Source organism: Ixodes scapularis, unplaced genomic scaffold (assembly GCF_016920785.2).
Source record: "Ixodes scapularis isolate PalLabHiFi unplaced genomic scaffold, ASM1692078v2 PGA_scaffold4__175_contigs__length_147842914, whole genome shotgun sequence".
Taxonomy (NCBI): Eukaryota; Metazoa; Arthropoda; class Arachnida; order Ixodida; family Ixodidae; genus Ixodes; species Ixodes scapularis.
In genome coordinates this window covers 17,317,148-17,323,147 of record NW_024609879.1, presented here as the reverse complement: position 1 = coordinate 17,323,147, position 6,000 = coordinate 17,317,148, and positions in this window count along the sequence as shown.

Below are 6,000 nucleotides of genomic sequence, written 5' to 3'. Positions count from 1 at the left end.
CCAGAGATCCTCGGCTCAATCCCGGGGGTTCGATGGCCGAGTGGTTTAGCGCACACCAGCTCGGAACACGTCGAGCGAAAGCTCGTGCTGCAGAACCCAGCAATTTTGGATTCAATCCCCACCCCTGCCCGTTTCGGTCTGGATGGGAATCGTACCGTCGTGTGGTCGTGTATCACTACTGCGTGGTGCACGTTAAAGACCTCAGGCTAGCAGTCGTAGTGCACTGACTAAACTTCTCATCTACAGTGGGTAACAATGTCGCCATGCTCTGGCAGACTGAACTCCCCCTCTATAAAGAAACTAACCTCCGTGTGTTTGTTCCCTGTTTACAAACTGGATTAAAGCCTTCTTTATCCACTTCTATCCTTATTTGCAAACGCGGAGCTGATTTGTGTACTTCAGGATCCCCGCAGAAACAGTTTTCCTCGCTGGTACAAAAATATCTGTCCATGAAAACAATATTTATAAAAAAAACTAACTTTGTTTATTGTCAAAGCCGTTATATAATTTGATTATCTCTGATGATTACCTGAGATATAAGCACGTGTATGTGCTGACGATTAGTGAAAATACCCCATCGTAGCCTTTTTTTAAACGACGAAGAAGAAGGGCCGGAACCATGGATTATGCAACGTATGTTCAACGTTTCACATTCTTTACATCTAGTTTAACATTCTACCAGCACACGTGCGTGTCATCACCACTTTACTTGATTCAACTCTCAGGCCGCCAATCGGACTGCACTGGTCATCTTGATTATCAGCAGTGCAGGCGTCAGATAGCGTACAGGCAAAAGAACCTCCCATTGCCTAGACATTCCTGAGTTAAATTTTATCTCCACTACACAATAAACATTATAACACCCATAATCGTGTAGAAATTGTGTAAGTCAGGAAAAACACCCTTCTTACACTTCATTTACACGATATTTGAATATCGGTGGGTGTAAAAAGGGTGTGCTGATGTTTTTCATCCCTTCCACACCCTTTTTACGACCTCGCTTATTGCGATGGCGTCTGAAATCGTGTAAAAAGGGTGTATGGGCGAATTATACGCCCTGTATTAACACGGTGTGAAAGGGGCGTTATGGTGATGCCAGTCTAATACGCCCATGATTTCATATCCATTAATGCTTATTGCTTTGCTGAAACTGTTGCTGATGTACGGCGGTCTAAACATCCAGTATAATTAATCGCTACACGAAGTCGCGTATGGTTAGGAAATGATGGAGTATAGTTTTTGCAACTCCGATCGAACTCACCGTCCGACACGAGCCGAAAATTACGTGTCGCGTGTGCGTCAGTTTCATCAGTTCAACTTCGATTTAAAAACAAAACATCTCCACTCGCAAAAGATGAACGAAAACGTGTCAATATACAACCCAAACAGCACACAGCATTGCGCCGATATAGGATCAAATATGACAAATTGCGCCGTTACCATTTTGGTCCAGCCAATATCTGCGAAAAAAAGGATGGGTCGCGGCGACGCCATCCTGACATACCGTAGGCGATGCCGTTTTTGGTTGAGCGTCAAGATTCCCGCATGAATGGCCTATGCCGGCGAGGTATGTCTATTTCTTAACCGCCTAAAATCCGACGTTAAAAAAGAAAAGAAAAACAAGATGAAGCAAAACGGAATCTGCTTACTTTTAACCAGAGAAAGACCTCCTGCGCTGAACCACTGAACAAACTATGGGCCGTGGCGCCCTCATTTCATGTATTACAAACTCACCTGACTGGCCCTCGCACTACTTATAGCACCTTCACTGAGATTTTATTTTTGTGTGTAGTTCTGACGAGACAATTCCGCAAGACAATCGAAAGTGCCGAATTTATGACACCCCGGCTAGTACGCGATCCTTAGTTGACACCAAAATATCTAGCCTCCCGACGCTTTTTTTTTTCGTTTTTTTTTTTCTTTTTTCGTACCGGTGAAATTGCATCTCTTGTTTCATGCGTTCGAATTTGTTTTGTGTTATTTATTTCGTGATTTCGCGGTCGGCATCAGAGCACGCACGCCACTGCGTGAAGCAAGTCCTGACGTGTCCCATTTTGCGACCCTCCTTGGGCAGCCCAGGTGGCTTATACAAAGTCGCAGAGGGAGATTAGCTGCTTTGTCCACCCCTCTTTGACCTCGTCTTCTGATAAGCCTCCACACCTTCTTTTGTGTCTTCGTGTGGCTGTGAGCGAGTGCGAAGGCCGCTTCTAGCAAATCAGAGGAGTGGTGTTTAACACGTGACCGCTCTCCGTAGGACAGGGACGCTTGGACCATAATATGTCACGTGACTCGCTCCGACGCGCTGATGGGCTCACTGGGGCCGAAGTCTTTGCCGTATTCCAAATTACAGTGAGTGTAGGGGCCACGTAGGTCCAGTTTCTAAAAAGCTTCCGTCAGGCGTCAGTGTTCTTCTGTTTTTCCTGCGTTGCAGTCGCAGCCGTGGTTTTTCGTCTTGAACGGCCGGAATACGTTCATACTAATTTTTTGGTAATATTTGTGAATTTCGTCGGAGTCCATGGAATTATTGTGCTGTGTTTGTTGGACGCGTTTCGACAAAGAACTGCTCGTCGGCGCTCGCGAGACTTCCGCTGATTGTGATCGACCGCCTTCATCCTCGACATTGTGTTTGCGTAGTTTTGTGCTGCCCTAGTCGGATTGTGCATCTATCACGACAGAGAGCTGCTCATCGGCGACGGCGAGAGTTCCGTTGAATGTGAGCAACCGCCTTCATCCTGGACGTTGTGTTTGCGAATTTTTCTGTGCTGCCCGAACCGGATTATGCAACTATCACGGATTACATGAGATCGGTGTTTTATTTGTAAGTACTCTGCAAGCATGCTTCTGGTAGTAGTCCTGCTTCCGTCTCAATAGACCATTTTACTGTTTACAGGCATGAAATGCTGCTTACGCCTCAATCAACTCCCGGTCGTTCCGTCTCTGCCAGCCTGTCGAGTTTTGCCTACGTCAGCAGAGCTAGAAAGCATTAAAGTAGGTTTAGGCGAAGGAAAGCCTTATTTAAAGTTTGAGTGCATTTATTTTAAGCCTATAAGAATTTTGTAGCTTTGTCACAAAAACTTAACACTAGGTCACAAACGCCAGCATTTGAGGTTTGACATTGGTTTCTCGCGAATTCGCGAAAGAAGAAGATGAGGTCCATGCACGTTTTTTCTGGATTCAAAAAATAAAGTGTTCCACATGTTTTAATTTGTTAGCAATCATTTCTCTGTAAATACTTTTTGATGAAGTGTTGTGTTACACATTTAGTATAACTTCTTGTAGCTGAATGAAATGAGAGTTACTGCGCAGGCGAGCTGGTGAAGGATCATGGTGAAAAAAACCCAAGACTAGGACAAAAAATCGGGACAACACAACACGTCTCAAGACATTTTGAGACAGTATTGTGTTTTCCCAATTTTTTTTGTCACTAGTCTCGGGGTTTACCCACCATACTCTTCTAGCTGCAGTACACGTTTTTGGTAGGGTGTACTGCTGCCATCACACCCTAATAAATAGGTGTAGAACAGAATCACTCCTTTCTGTGTAGGGTGTAAGGGATTACACCGGTTTTTGAGGGAGTGAGAAATAACACCATTTTTCTAGGGCGTTTTTGTACACCAATAAGGGGGTGAGTTGTGACCCATGCCATTTACACCAATAAGGGCGTAAAAATGTTTAGTGTGTAGCATGTGTATGGGAAACCTTATATTCTGGTGAACCCCTATCGTTAATGCTATTGTTTGGACACATGACGATATATTAAAATTAAAAAAAAACAATTGTGTAATATTACGTGCTTAACTAAGCTTTGTGTGCACTGGTGGTCAAAGTTAAGTCCGTTGTTTCTGATGAAGAGCTTTCGATGAACTTTCGCTACGTTCCGCAACGTGAAATCCATACCACTCAGGCTGTAGCTCTTAGAATGCACATAGCTTGCATCCGATATCATTAGCGGCGATGAAAGCATTTTATGCGCCGCGAGCGTTCGGTTTGCCGTGTCTGTTTCGCACCGCAGATGAACTTCAAAAAAACCAGTCAGTAGAAATAACCCTCAGTACCCAGCAATGTCGACGCTTGCAAGTTATGCACAGGTGACATTCACTGAGCGCCATATCTGCGAGCGCCACTTGTTTTCTGAAAAGAAGTAAAATCTCGGTGGTCTGGGACGTTGGAGAAGCGTTGGGGAAGCACGACGTAAGCCCGGGCTTAAGAGAAGCGGAATCAACTATGGCCTCTAGCGCATACCACGTATACGGAAGGGAAGGGGAGAAGAGGGGGAAAGCGCGCGCCGTGAAGACCTTCAAATATGTCTCCGAGTGACTACTACTCATAGGTGACTACCATTTATAGTATTATAGGCTGAATGTTGGTCTTCCGATTCCTGTTGGTTGTTAAGTGGATTAAATCATACCTACAAGGACGTAAACAGTTCGTTGATATTCATATGGAATTTTCAAATGCGTTGCATGTATCTTCGTGGGCCCCAGGGCAGCGTTCCGGGGCCCTTGTTGTTTCTAATTTACAATGACATTGTGACAGTCATCGATGAAGACATTAGACTTTTTGCGGATGATTGTGTCCTGTTAAAATATAGAACTAGCTCAATGGAACCAGTTTGCATTAAACTCTTCACTTTAAAAAATTGCAGATTGGTGCGCCGGATGACAGAGAAAATTAAAATTAAAAAAAACTATTTCATAAAAGGGTTACTAAAAAAATTTATACTTGAATTTATATTACGATGTCTGCAGTACCCCTGTGCAAGAAATCTTGAAGACTAAGTATCTAGAACCGACGATTTTTAAAACTCTCTCACGGGATACACACATCGATAACATCGGTTCATCCGCATTCTGTCAGCTTGGTTTACTCAGGTCCAAACTAATGAGAACACGACCTAGTGTCGAATTTTTAGCTTATAACACTTTTCTGTGATCGAAACTAGAATACGCAAGCCTTGTTGGGGGTTCTTTCACTAAAACGAATATTTCAAAGCTGAAAAGGCTTCAAAGGCGCGCGGTCAGATTCACCTATGAAGAATTTTAAAGAAAAAAAAAACTCTCCATCACATCTCATGAAAACGAATGGCATAGCTACACAAGAGCTGCGTAGGAAGCTCTCCGGGCTAAAATTTGTATTACTGTGCTTATGGTACGAAACAATGTGCGGCTTAACACACATAATCGCCTCATCCCGTTAATGTCGTGAGATACGAGGCAGCATAAACAATATTCATTAACACAAGTTTTTGCACGCAGCAAACATTTCAAACTTTCCTTCTTTCCCCGCATCATCTCGGAATGGAACTCTCTGCCTTCTAGCGTTCTTGAGGCTATTGATTTTTGTGGTGCCATTGATAGTTATTTTTCTGTTGTGCCTATTTTTCTCTATTACAATATTTTGCATATTAGTGCACGTTAGTCTCGTGTACTGCATTTATTGATATAGGCCTCGAATATGTATATCCATGTGCTTTAGTTTTGGTTTCAAAAGTGCTTACATGTATATCACTTACTGTTGTTTACACTCCTTCTTAGGCCAGTCTCTGGCCATCAGTATGTTCTAAATAAATAATAAAAATTGACCCCCTCAAAAATTACGCCCAGTTTTGGTCGATCTGCGAAGACTGCAAAGTAGCGTACACAATAACCCCAACAAGCTGGCAAGTTTATAACGTATAGTACTCACTTCCAAGAGATTGTACACAATAGACCTCTTCCAAAATTGAAGCGATTCCAGCGGCGTAGTGCCGCGAAAAGCATCTTGGGAACCGACTGGTCACGACGTCGGCTTTGATTTGCCTGCCGCGTTTAACGACATCCCGTCATGAACAAATTTTCGAATATGTGACTTTTCTTAGATTTATAAAACTGTAGATGTGAACTGCCAATGCAAATATAATGCTTGGAAACGTATGGGGGCTCCCAAAGTACCAGAGTTTGTGCGCACATTAACACTTGAAGAAGACTGTACTGAACCGGTCAGCCTGTTCCATTGTCTCAA